The 14,730-nt window shown below is 44.7% G+C and overlaps 1 protein-coding gene across 2 annotated transcripts in view; it reads left to right on the top strand.

Moving 5' to 3' along the window:
• The window catches only part of LOC137004103 (GTPase IMAP family member 8-like), a 34,706-nt gene that overhangs the window by 900 nt on the left and 19,076 nt on the right, over nucleotides 1-14,730 (top strand). The gene's annotated exons all lie outside the window — the stretch shown is intronic.

The raw sequence follows: 14,730 nt of genomic DNA, 5'->3' as shown, positions 1-14,730 counted from the left end.
TTTAATGTTTTAAACTGAATAAAAACCTTAAGATAAAACGTAAGCTTGTTGTGTATTACCTAATCATAAGTTTGTTCAGAAATGGTGACGACAACTAGAAAAAAAAAAAAAAAAAAAACGTCTCTCTCATTTTCTCAAAATAACGTCATTTATACACGAATATTAGATTTTTTATTAGCCCAAATATTCGAATACAATATTTTGGAAAAATGCCCATCCCTACTAGCTAGGCTAGTTCACGTAACGTACTCTGGTCAAACTGTTAACTAACCTACCAGCTGCCTGGACACAAATATTCCCCAGCAATTTGATAAGATGACTTAGGCCTACTGTACTCATATACCCCTTTTCCACCAAAGCAGTTTGAGTGCTGGTTCGGAGCCAGAGCCTAGTTTCAAATCAGTTCTTTCCCAGATAGCAACACTGTGTCGGCCCAAATCCGGCCCACATCTGGCACATGCGGAATGATGATCTGGCCCACATGTGGCAGGAATGATGGCACTTGGGCGGACCACTCCTGTTTGCCAGATCTGGACCACAAGCAGGCCACAAAAATGCCAAATGTCAGCCAAGAGCAAAGAACTGGACCTTATCTGATCCACAAAATCTTATGTATTATTTATAGAGTCATTTCAACATTAACAAGCCTGTTTTCAAGCAGAATCACTGAAGGAAAGAAGGAAACAGAAAAAAAGAGATGAGCAGAAACACAAGAACTACAACTGACTTCAGTCACAGCCTTAGAGGAAATCAACTAAAGATAAAAGACATTAAATCTCTGAAGATCTGATTAAACAACTCCACAAACAGCATTACCAGCTTCACTTATTACTAACCAGACTGACTTTATTTCTGTCACACGTCTACAGAAGCTCTTATTGAGAATTAACAGGTTTAACTCATTTGTTTCATTTGAGGTTACCATGATGGTGATTGATATTTCCATTAGTTGGCCTCTTAACTTTATACATATATAACTGTCTTTTCTGACTGCTGCGATGGTGTGTTTATCAAACACATTAGTAGTGGCTGTTAGCCGTTGGTGATTTAACTAATCAATGATGTTGTTTAGATGAAAAAAAAAAATTAATACACTAACATTACAAACCCTGTGTTTCTGTGACATGAGCTTGAGCTGTATTGCAGAAATAATTTTTTTTTTTTAAAAAGGTACTTTGAGATGACACACTAAGACATCAAGAATCAGCACATGAATCTCAACTATGGTGACAATCAAAAGCATCATGTAGCCGCAATGCATGCTGGGTACTATAGTACAAAACTCCCAGAATGCATCAGAGCATTATGCAGCTGATCTGATTGTCTAAATATTTTGTTTATTGTCACCATCATTGAGATTCATATGCTGATTACTGATATCTGTGTTTGTCAACATAGTTTTCCTTCTTGTGTTTTTATTTATTTTCATCTTCTAACTGATTTCTGCAAAACATCTGGATTTCATTTTGCAGTAACATTTATATTCAATTATTATGACTTCAGTGAAGCAGGCTATTTGATAGCTAATTGTTGGACACAGTGTTGTTCACAGGTTACATGATGATTACAAAATCATCAAGACTTAACAATGATCACATGATCATGCTTCAGTTTTCTTTGCTACTGCTAATGTGTTTGACATAAACACTACCACAGCAGCCAGAGAAAACAAATATATATGTTAAAAGTTAAGAGGCCAACTAATGGAAACATCAATGAAACAAACATGAGAGTTAATTCTCAGTAGGAACTTCTGTAGACATGTGACAGAAATAAAGTCAGTCTGGTTAGTAATAAGTGAAACTGGTAATGCTGTTTGTGGAGTTGTTTAATCAGATCTTCAGAGATTTCATGTCTTTTATCTTTAGTTGATTTCCTCTAAGGCTGTGACTGAAGTCAGTTGTAGTTCTTGTGTTTCTGCTCATCTCTTTTTTTCTGCTTCCTTCTTTCCTTCAGTGATTCTGCTTGATAACAGGATTGTTAATGCTGAGATGACTCTATAAATAATATATAAATATTTTGTGGATCAGATAAGGTCCAGTTCTTTGCTCTTGGCTGACATTTGGCATTTCTATGGCCTGCTTGTGGTCCAGATCTGGCAAACAGGAGCGGTCCGCCCAAGTGCCATCATTCCCGCCACATGTGGGCCAGATCATCATTCCGCATGTGCCAGATGTGGGCCGGATTTGGGCCGACACAAAGTTGCTATCTGGGTTGTCTTTCGACACACAAAGCACCAGCTCCGAACCAGAAAAAGTGGTTCGTAAGTAGCACCAAAACATTGCTGGGCTAGAACTAAGAACCGCTTGCGTCAGGGGCTGGGGGTGGGGTTACCGTGACCAACAAGAAACTTGTGACCGCCATTTTTGAAGTAGCAGCTAATCGAGCTAATAGCTCGATCGTAATCTCCGTCCATATACAAATTACGGCGAGCCGTGTTTGGATGCCGATGTAGGTTCGCAAAGCCATGAGCATCAACAATAGTGAAACATCCGCGATTGTTGATAGAAGGCTTGTTCGAGATGCATTGGAGCAGCGCGGACTGATTCGGCGGGTGCCGCGGGTCCGCGGGAGCGTTTGTAGAGCATACGACTCCTTGTACTTTTGGATCGTTCTCGCGGAGCTTTGATGTCATGCGCCGATCGCTTTGCGAGAAGCCGATGCATCTCAAACGAGCCTGGTGTATTTGTGTTTGGTGCTGCGGCGCTAGCTTTGCTGTGAAATATGAGACGTATACAGTGACGCAAGACCTGGCTCTGTGGTGGCTCTCTAGCCTGTGGAAAGGCAAACTGGTTCTTAGAAGGCTCGTCAGTTGAACCAACTTCGAACTGGCACTAGCACTAGCTCTGAACTAGCACCTGGTTCGTGCTGGTGGAAAGGGGGTAATAGGATATGATCCCACATCGATCACGATCAGTCTGTAGCCAGATGTGAATCAAATGTGACTGACAGATGTCCTCTTCTGTAGCTAACTACTTCAGCGAGCATCTGAATCAGTGAGCGAGCCCGTGAATCACAGAATGTGTCGTTGGAATCAGAACGTAAACGTTGTTGTGGCGGGAATATCTAAATCTTACCCGGATACAGCAATTCTATTTTCTGATTGGCTGTTCGGTAGCTATATTTTTTATTAGATTAACTGGTGCGTGGCAGGGCCTTCTGAACTCTATGGGGAACTCGCTTGATTCCTCTAATAGCGGCACAACTTGTTGTGCGTTATCCTGGAGATTTCTCTGCGTGAGAAATGTAAGGTGTGGCGTGTGAGCGTGTGAACGGGTTGAAATGCGTGTGTCTCACGCCCAATGCGTGAGACTTGAGAGCCCTGGAGAAGCCTCTTCAATAGATCAAGATACAATTGCCAGTGATGTGTCGCATTCTGTTCACTGATTTCTGATTCGTAGCCTGCCTGAATTCATTTCATTTCTATTTCGTACCCATTTTTGGCTTCTAGCAAAAGCTCAATCCCGTTGTGGAAACCAAAGTTATCACTCATTTTCACGGTTTGTTTTATGTGAGGTAAATGTTTTATAATTTACCATACATACGTGATAGAAATTAAATTGAAATAAAAAATGCATGGCATATCATAATAACGAATGGCCAACAGAAGTAATTTACTTTAAAACGCTAGTGTATGAGATTAATTTCCCATCAAAAGTATTGCGACTTATTTTTCTCGTGATCTTGAGATAACAAAAGTTGTTTTCTCGTGATCACGACTTAATTTTCTCGTGATCTCGAGATAACAAAAGTTGTTTTGTCGTGATCATGACATAAAAGTTATTTTTACAGTGATTGATTCTGAAACACACTGTACCCGGATTCTACTGTTGCTATAGTAACGAACACAATTTTGACGCGCATCTGATCAATGGATAAATCATGCGCTCTTATATCTTGCGGATATTTCAGCTAAATGTTTACTTCACTTAATAATAAAGTTTACAATAAATAAATACATATAGGCTAATCAATCACTGTTCAATAAATGTACGCTTAACATTTTGTTTGTGTAATTAACATAATATTTAACAGAGCATCTCAAGCGCAGGCAGAGTGCAATTCGGAAAGATGCCAGATTATTCTATAATTCTAAAACCTTTTAGATTAAACCAACTTTATTTTCCATACTCATTTAATATATATATATATATATATATATATATATATATATGTGTGTGTTACATAATGTGTTTGTTATTTTTATTCGTCATGTAGGATAGGCTGTGATGTGCGTTAACTGTCTTCCTCCTCTTCCATTAAAAAGAGGTGCAGTACTCCAGATTTCCAAGGATTTTACACTTTAATCCAGCTGATATAGGCTAAAACAATTTTGGGATGCTGTTTGAGAAGCGTGTTTATGTGTATGTGTGTTGTTTCCTACAAAGAAATGTAGAAAATACAATAGGTTACACACTATCACTGAATTAAATGACATAGGCTATAAATCATATTTCTTATATACATTGAGTGACATAGTGAGGTAAACGAACACTGAAACTGCGATGATTAAAATAGCGTCTTAAAGATACACAATAAGGTTCAAACAGAATACTATACAGTGACATCAAAATTAGTTTTAATAAGCAATAAGTTTAGTATCACATCGAACTATTGCAGTCGTGAAACTGTGGTGAGGCAACTACGATAACAGATACACTTTCAAGCAAAATAATTATAATCAGTCATTTAACAGTTAAGTTAATCGTTTAAGGCACACAATACTGCACAAAATAAAGCGATCACGAAAACTCTCTCTGTCCGAAACTCACAATCTGAGCCAATATGAACTAATACAGTAAAGTGGATATTTACAGCGCATCACCAGTTATATTTGGTAATATACTGCCACCTGTTGGCACATTTGTGTAATTTAGAGCAGAGATTAAGTCGTGATCACAACAAAACAACTTTTGTTTTCTCGAGATCACGAGAAAAATAAGTCGTGATCACGAAAAAACAACTTTTGTTATCTCGAGATCACGAGAAAATATTAAGTCGTGATCACGAGAAAACAACTTTTGTTATCTCGAGATCACGAGAAAAATAAATCGTGATCACAAGAAAACAACTTTTGTTATCTTGAGATCACGAGAAAAATAAGTCGTGATCACGAGAAAACAACTTTTGTTATCTCGAGATCACGAGAAAATAAGTCGTGATCACGAGAAAACAAGATAGAAAAAAAAAAAAAAAATCCATGGCCGTTTAGGGCTTCCGTACAAAACTGAAAAACGAATGCAAAATTATCAGAATAGCAAACAACATTGTCATGGATCAAAAAATAAAAAAGTGTGAATCAAAAAATTAAAAACGCATAAAAAATAACAAGGATAAATTAAAACTCTAAACACAAACTTATATTGCACAAAACTGAAACATAAATGCAAAATTATCCGAATCACACACAAAATGACATTTTCCTTGGTTATAGTTCTCTGTTGTTGTTGTTGTTGTTGTTGTTGTTGTTTTTGTGTTCTCTGACATTTTCTGCTCATATTGCTGCACATTCATTTTTTGTACGCTTGTACTTTTTCCCCCCTTCACCCTTGTGGCATGTTCTACGCTTGCTTTTCCAAACGTTGCAGTTAGAGTTTCATCATGTAAATCAGTGTGGGCTTAAAGGTGATTAAGCGAATTTTGAAAAATGCTGTTGAAAGTGGATTGGACCGAGCACCACCACAACAAACTTGTAGCCAATCAGCAGGGGGCGTGTCCACTCATGATGCAAGGTTATAGGAGAGAGTGAGCTGAGCAAGAGGGCAATGATCAGGCAAGAGCTTTAGGACCCATGTTAATATTAGAAAAGCTTTCCCACTCTGTAGAGACCTAAGTGGGTAGGCCTGAAAATGGACACCGAGGAAGTTTCTGCTCCGTATGTGAGTAATACTGGTTTGTTGCTGCGGACTAACAACAAACTCTTGCTTGTATATACTCTTGTGTATTGTATGTTCATTTTTTGTTCTTCATTGCCATTTATTTCTCATTTGTTTGGGCTGAATTCAAATATCAGCAATGCTCAACAACGATTTTGAGAAATTGCGCACTGCACCTTTAAGCGTTACCATTGCCCACTAGATCTAGACTGACAGCTTTTCCTCTAGCCAGTCAATCGAAGATAGGAGTTGATGTCACTCCAATGCAACTCATTGCTGCAGATGCTACGGAAAACCATCAGCTGGAAAATCCCAAACTGGGGTAAAATCCTTTTGTGGCAGGACACCGTTATATGAGGCTACCACTCAACCCGTCACCACTAAAGGTGACTGCCACTGGACCTGTCTCACTATATACGCCTACCTACTGATCCGTTGTCATTAAATGTACCATCCTAGTGACCTGTCAGAGTTATATGTGCTGCCTATCTGTTGCCATTATATTCACCTGCCTCACAACCAGTCACTGTTACATACGCCAACCACTCAACCTGTCACTGTTAAAGGGATAGTTCACCCAAAAATGAAAATTTGATGTTTATCTGCTTACCCCCAGGGCATCCAAGATGTAGGTGACTTTGTTTCTTCAGTAGAACACAAATGATGATTTTTAACTCCAACCGTTGCCGTCTGTCAGCTGTATAATGGGTGTCAATGGTAACACAATTTATAAGAGTCAAAAAAATATGCATACACAAATCCAAATTAAACCCTGCAGCTCATTGAGCAAAAGCTCAATCCCGTTGTGGAAACCAAAGTTATCACTTATTTTCACGGTTTGTTTTATGTGAGGTAAATGTTTTATAATTTGCCATACATACGTGATAGAAATTAAATTGAAATAAAAAATGCATGGCATATCATAATAACGAATGGCCAACAGAAGTAATTTGCTTTAAAACGCTAGTGTATGAGATTAATTTCCCATCAAAAGTATTGCGGTCACAGATCAAAAAATAGTAACCGTAAATCAAAACTTTAAAAATATATTGCACAAAACTTATCAGAATAGCAAACAACATTATCATGGATCAAAAAATAAAAAAGTGTGAATCAAAAAATTAAAAACACATAAAAAATAACAAGGATGAATGAAAACTCTAAACACAACATGACGGCACATTGATGTCCTAAGACACGAAATGATCGGTTTGTGCGAGAAACCGAACAGTATTTATATCATTTTTTAGCTCTAAAACACCACTATGTCCAACTGCGTTCAGCATTCGCTTAGTGTGGTCTGATCCTGCTCTGACAACAGAAGTGATGTATAGCACTCATTGAAGTATAAGCGCGAGAGATCACTTTTGTTGTCAGAGCAGGATCAGACCTCACTAAGCGAGTGCTGAACGCAGTTGGACATAGTGGTGTATTAGAGGTAAAAAAATATATAAATACTGTTCGGTTTCTCGCACAAACCGATCGTTTCGTGTCTTAGGACATCAATGTGCCGTCATGAGCCGCAGGGTTTAATTTGGATTTGTCTATGCATAATTTTTGACTCTTATAAATTGTGTTACCATTGACACCCATTATACGGCTGACAGACGGCAACGGTTGGAGTTAAAAATCATCATTTGTGTTCTACTGAAGAAACAAAGTCACCTACATCTTGGATGCCCTGGGGGTAAGCAGATAAACATCAAATTTTCATTTTTGGGTGAACTATCCCTTTAAAGGCTTCCGTAACTCAACTTATCGCACCATATGACTGTAACAGGCAGCTGGCACCATATGCACCGGCCTTGTGACATCACTGTTATGTGTACCTGGCTCGCCTATACCTGCCAATAGTCCTGTTCCCTTTCGATACTTCACTCGTACTGCGTATGGGAAAAAAGTCTCCCTTTTTCCCTGTCACTGAAGCCTTTTTCAATAACGCAGTGTAACTGCACCGTCATTGGTTCACTCATAGACAAGTTGTTGAACCAGTGACGGCGCGGCATAGCTGCGTGGCCTATGGCGAGAAACCGCGCGAACTTTCCCGCCGAAAGGGGCGTGGTAAAGGGCTATATAAGCAGGCGTTTTGCCATAGGATTCAGTTCTTTCTCCTTCAGCGACGACTTCTACTTCTCCTCGCTGATCTCCGCCTGAAGCCGAAGAAGCTCGCCGCCTTGAAGCTCTCGCCGCCGTCTGAAGAGGCTCCCGCAGCGGACTCAGCTGGACTCGCCGGTCTGAGACAGCGCCGGCGCCCTCGCTGACTGCACGCCGTCTTCGAGTCGCCGCCTCCCGCATCCCGCTCCGGCCGTTTCACAGCGTGTCTCCTGCCGCCATCCAGCGCGCCTTCTGAAGGGCTTCTTCGCGGCTTATTGCCGCTCTAAAAGAGCACAACAGCGGTTTTCACCGCTCCTTAGAGCTTCCGCGGCCCTCGCCGCTCTTAAAGAGCCCCCCAATCGCCGTTATCATGGCGGCGGCGTTTGTGCAAATGCCGCGCCACTCATGTGGCACGTGCAGAGCCCCTCTGCACGACGACGACGGACACAGCGAGTGCGTCGCTTACCTGGGCAAGTCCCACGCTGACGGCGCGCTTGCTGGAGCCTCATGCCCGCACTGCGAGAGCATGAGTCTCGGTTCCCTGCGCTCGCGGGTCGCCTTCTTCACGGAGGGCGATCTCACCGCTCGCGCCCTCCCGTCTCCTTCCTCCCGCGAGCCGGCTAGGAAGAGACAGCGGGGTAGAGCGATTCAGCGCCCGGAGTTGAGCGAGCTCACGCCGGCTCAGCCCCCGCATGCCTCGCCCTCTCCTCCAAGGGAACACTCTCCCGTCCTGTTCTCCAGACCCGAGCAGCGTCCCTCCGCCGATGCCAGTGACCTCGTCTCGTTTGGAGGATCGGACGAAGAAGCAGATGACTCCATGTCTCTTGTGGCCTCCGAAGCAGCCTCCGTGGGCTGGTGAGCCGGAAGATCCCGCTCCCCCACCTACTTTGGAGCCCATAGAACACGGCCAAGGCATGGATGCCGAACTCTTCCGCATCCTGTCTAGAGCTGTGGAAGAACTGGACCTTGAGTGGGCCCCTCCAGAGGAGCCATCACGCAGCCGCCTGGACGAATGGTTCCTGCCAGGCCGCCGCCAAGCGCCTCGTCAGCGCTCAGCTCCATTCTTCCCCGAGGTCCACGAAGAGCTGACTACGCGCTCCGTACTCCGCCCGCCTCCATACGACGCATCGCTCTGCCCTCACCGCCGTTGATGGCGCCGAAGAGAAGGGATACGAGCATTTGCCGCCCCTGGATGAAGCAGTGGCAGCTCACCTATGTCCTCCTGCGGCCGTGGGATGGAAAACTAAGAGGGCCCTTCCTTCCAAACTCTGCCGGACTACATCTACTCTGGCAGGACGAGCTTACATTTCGGCGGGCCAGGCTGCCTCCGCGCTCCATACAATGGCCATATTCCAGGTCTTCCAGGCCAAACTCCTCCGCTCGTTGGACGAGTCTGGAATAGACGCACCAGCCTTCAAGGACCTGCGCAGCGCCACCGACCTAGCCCTGCGAGCCACAAAGGCTACGGCCCAAGCCATTGGTCGTTCAATGGCCAGCCTGGTCGTTTTGGAGCGCCACCTATGGCTCAACTTAACGGAGATTAAGGACCTGGACAAGACGGCCTTCCTGGACGCTCCGGTCTCTTTGGGCCAGCAGTGGATGGCTTTACCGAGTGCTTCACCGCGGCGGAGAAGTCGTCTCAGGCCATGAGACACTTCTTGCCCAAGCGCTCCAGCTCGGCTTCTGCTTCCAGCCGCCCCAGGACTGCGCCGGCTCAGCAGAACAAGCCAGCTCCGCCCGCCTCCCAGGCAGCGCCTTCTAAGGGGCACCGCCAGTGCTCGCGCCCTACGAAGCGCCCATCCTTCCCGAGACGCCAGGGACCCCGGCCCAAGATTGTGCTGGACCCGGTGACTCCGAAGACGTCCTGATCTGTCAGGAAGGAAGAGGATGGGGGATTGTCTCGTTGCGACCGGACCACCCCAAAAGCTCCTGCGTGCAGTTTCCCCTCCGCCTCGTTTAATTCCGGGCGTGGGAAACATGCCACAAGTTGTAACTGGGCCCACACCTGTTGCGCCCACACAAACCGCCGTTTTCACAGCGAACACTATTTCACTTCATCAAAAAGAGAGCAAATTTCCTCTTCCTCCTCTCTCGGTGTACGGCCCCCTCACCGGCGGCCTGTCATCCGACGTTATACAACCCCTTGTCACTCGGGCCAAGGCTTGGCAAGCCATCCCCGATGTGTCAGACTGGATCCTGGGGATCATAACGCAGGGCTACTCGCTCCAATTTGCACGACGGCCCCCTCGCTTCGGCGGGGTGCTGCAAACTTCAGTGAATCCGGACGACGCTCACGTCCTCCGAACCGAAGTTATGACGATGCTAAGGAAGGGAGCTGTGGAAATAGTTTCCCCTGCAGAGAGCGAGTCAGGCTTTTACAGCCGCTACTTTCTGGTCCCCAAGAAGGATGGCGGTCTCAGACCCATCCTAGATCTCAGGCTTTTGAATCGCTCCCTCATGAGATGGAAGTTCAAAATGCTGACGCTGAAGCAAATCCTCGCGCACATTTGCCCCGAGGACTGGTTCTGCTCGCTGGACCTGAAGGATGCGTATTTTCACATCCAGATAGCCCCCCATCACAGACGATTCTTGAGATTCGCATTCGAGGGGGTGGCGTACCAATATACGGTCCTGCCCTTCGGGCTGTCTCTAGCTCCTCACACTTTCACCAAGTTCATGAACGCGGCTCTGAGACAAATGGGAATCCGGGTTCTAAATTATCTCGACGACTGGCTGATTCTAGCCTGTTCGCGAGCCGAGCTGGAACACCACAGATCCGTGCTCCTCAGCCATTTACAATGTCTGGGTCTCAGGGTCAACTTAGCCAAGAGCTCGCTGTGCCCCAGCCAAAAAATCTCGTTTCTGGGAGCAGTGTTCGACTCAGTCCGTATGACGGCAGTAGTCTCGCCGGAACGCGCTCTGGCGATTCAGCAGCTCGCAGCCTCAGTCAAGAACAAAGCCTATCTCCCTCTGAAGCTTTTCCAGAGGTTATTAGGGTTGATGGCTTCCGCCTCCCCGGTGCTGCAGCTCGGCCTTCTTCGAATGCGGCCTCTTCAGTACTGGTTGAAGTTCCGGGTTCCTCCAAGCGCCTGGCGGCACGGCCGCTTTTATCTCAAGGTCAATCAGGCCTGTCTTCTGGCCCTGAAACCTTGGTTGAACCCTGCTTGGTTCAGTCTTGGAGTACCCCTGCAGGCGGTCTCACGACGGACGGTGCTCTCAACGGACGCCTCCAACTCAGGTTGGGGCGCTGTGTGCGAGGGCAGACCGGCCTTCGGCTCGTGGACTCACGAGGAGAGCCGTCTACACATCAACTGCCTCGAGATGCTAGCAGTGATGAAAGCCCTTCTATCCTTTCAGGCCCACTTGACAGGACGCCATGTCTTAGTCCAATCAGACAGCATGACAGTGGTGTCGTACATAAACCACCAGGGCGGTCTTTCGTCCAGCCGCTTATGCGCTCTGGCAAAACGCCTTCTGGAATGGGCTCTGCCGAGACTTCAGTCGCTCAGAGCGACTCATATTCCTGGCAAGACCAATCTGGGGGCAGACATGTTGTCGCGGAGCAACATCCCCTTAGACGAGTGGATGCTCCACCCCCAGACGGTTCTCATGATTTGGGAGCTCTTCGGGAGGGCAGAGGTAGACCTCTTCGCCTCAGAAGACAACTCTCATTGCCCAACATTTTTCTCGAAGGACGTGGATGCTCTGGCCCACACATGGCCCAGCACACTCCTTTATGCTTTTCCCCCGATCGCACTGATCCCCCAGGTCATCAGGCGCATCAGGGAGGATCAACACAGAGTCCTTCTGGTTGCCCCGCTCTGGAGGAGCCAAGTTTGGTCCTCGGAGCTGTTCAAGCTCTCCACGAGAGCCCCTTGGCCGATTCCCCTGAGACGGAACCTCCTTTCTCAGGCAAACAGAACGATTTGGCACCCACAGCCAGAACTCTGGGCTCTACACCTCTGGTCCCTTGATGGGAGCCGGCTGATCTCCCCGGGGACGTTCTGAATACCATATCTCAAGCGAGAGCCCCATCCATGAGACGCCTCTACGCCCAGAAATGGTCGGTCTTTGTTGATTGGTGCTCTTCGCGCAACATAGACCCTGTGGAGAGTGACGTATCTTCCATGCTGTCTTTCCTCCAAGAGCGTTTAGATATGGGACGTACCCCTTCTACGCTTAAAGTGTATGTAGTAGCCATCGCAGCGTTTCATGCTCCTGTTGCTGGCCAATCAGTGGGTCGGAACGGCCTTGTGGTCTGTTTCTTGAGGGGTTCTAGGCGATTAAATCCACCTCGTCCCCTCACTGTTCCCACCTGGGACCTTTCTCTGGTCCTTAGGGCCCTAAAGGGTAACCCCTTTGAGCCGCTGCGTTCAGCCGACCTCGGGCCCCTAACGCTGAAGACCGCTCTGCTTCTTGCTTTAGCATCGGTCAAGCGTGTTGGCGACTTGCAGGCTCTCTCTGTGAGCCCTGCATGCCTCGAATTAGGGCCTAATGATTCTAAGGTCATTCTGAAACCCAGGCATGGCTACGTTCCCAAAGTGCTCTCAACCCCGTTGAGAGCACAGGTCATCTCGCTTTCTGCTCTTCCTCCTTCTACGGATGATCGAGAGCTGGAGTTACTCTGCCCTTTCAGGGCATTGAGGACCTATGTGCAGCGATCACAGCCTTTCAGGCAGTCAGATCAGCTCTTTGTTTGTTTTGGCGGCCGCACCAAAGGGTCTCCGGTCTCAAAACAGCGTCTCTCACGTTGGATAGTCGACGCCATTAACCTATGTTACTCCTCTCTGGGCGTTGAATGCCCCATAGGAGTCAGAGCCCATTCCACTAGAGGAATGGCTTCCTCATGGGCTTGGTCCAATGGAGTTTCCATTAAGGACATCTGTGAAGCGGCCGGCTGGTCTTCGCCGTCCACTTTTGTTAGGTTTTATCATCTTGATGTCCCGACCTTGCAAGCTCGGGTTCTTTCAGTGTGATGGGCGGCCTCTCACGAGTTCCGCCTCATGCTATTACAGGAATTAATTCCGTTGTAGTGTAACAGGGGATACGGCGGCTTTGCCTTCTTACTTGTTTTCTTGGTCCCCTTCCGGTGTCCAGAACAAGCCATGTCATTCCCTGCCGTGGCACGGCGCGGTTGAATTCGTTCCCCATACGCAGTACGAGTGAAGTATCGAAAGGGAACGTACTCGGTTACTAACGTAACCTCGGTTCCCTGAGATACGGAACGAGTACTGCGTTACTTGCCGTGCCACGAGGCTGTGGCTCAGAGTCGTCGCTTCAGTCGATTGACCTGAATCCTATGGCGAAACGCCTACTTATATAGCCCTTTACCATGCCCCTTTCGGCGGGAAAGTTCGCGCGCTTTCTCGCCATAGGCCGCGCAGCTATGCCGCGCCGTCATTGGTTCAACAACTTGTCTATGAGTGTCTTTGTCAACTTGTCTTTTTTTTGTTTTGTTTTTGTTTTTTTGTTTTTTTTACAAAGTATTCATACATTATAATAATATGCTTTGTTGCCTCTGCAGTTCCTCGTTTTTGAATATAAATATAAAACAATATAAAGCCGAGCTCACTGCTATATTTCCTCATGCACTACAGTTCAACTAAGAGTAAGATATGACAGACATAATTATGTTTAGAACATTGTATACTGCTGAAATTGTAAATTGTCTTTATACTTTGTCATGTATTTTGTTTACAAATCAAAGATTGTAGCTTTGTCTTTCATATACAGTATTTCATTGATAACAAAGGTGTTGGTTTTATAAGATTTATCACATTTTGTGTTACTGTGAGATTATAAAATGATACAGTTAATTAAACGATCAAGATTGTTTTCCCTGAATACCAGCACGATTCTAAATGTATATTGAACTGTGTATAAAATCAATATAACAAGAAGTTAATTTTGAGTGGGTTTTAAACACAATACTGTGAATATTTTCTCTTTGCTCTATTTCGAAGAAATAGCAAACAAAGCCACAGCAGAAGAGTGTTCCTTACTAAATTAATCCCCGATTTGAATGAATTGGTTGAGTGAAATGATTCACTTATTTCTTGAATGAATCAGCCGTTTGAACAAATAGTTTAAATGAATGATTTAATGACTCACTCGTAAAGACAGTAACTTGCTGCTACCTGGGTGATTCTCACAAAAACTTGCTGCTTTATTTAACTGCTTTTTTCAGACATTAGAAACAAAGTCTGGAGTATTTGTAAACATAAATTTAAAAACATTTACTTACAATTTAAGACCTTTTTGAACACAATTTCCAAAACAAGTCCTAAAAATTTCTCATTACCGCAACAGTTTGAAAACATCAACACTGTTAGAAAAGCAAATACATTTTCACATTTATAAACATGGATTATTAACAGTCATGGAGAGTTACTTGAAATTCTGAAATAATATATTTTTTTATTTTTTTATTTTGATTGATTTCTCTCATTACCGCAACATCTTCCACAATTTACAACCTTTTTATTATATATATATATATATATATATATATATAATATATCTCAATAAAACCTGACATATTTTCAAAATGATGTGGCAAACCTGAAAGAACATATTGTATATATTCTGCACATGCATTTAAAAGCAAACTATTATTTTCCATCTATTAAATAAATATTAAAGAAACACTTGTTGTGGTAATGATATAGCTTACGGAAATGAGGTTGCTGATTTCGGTAATGATAATAATTATGCTAAGAATGAGGTATAAATATAGTTTAAATAGTTTAAAAATAAACTT

Source organism: Chanodichthys erythropterus, chromosome 17 (assembly GCF_024489055.1).
Source record: "Chanodichthys erythropterus isolate Z2021 chromosome 17, ASM2448905v1, whole genome shotgun sequence".
NCBI classification, from domain to species: Eukaryota; Metazoa; Chordata; class Actinopteri; order Cypriniformes; family Xenocyprididae; genus Chanodichthys; species Chanodichthys erythropterus.
Note: the sequence above shows the minus strand (reverse complement) of the source record. Positions and strands in the feature narration are given on the sequence as shown.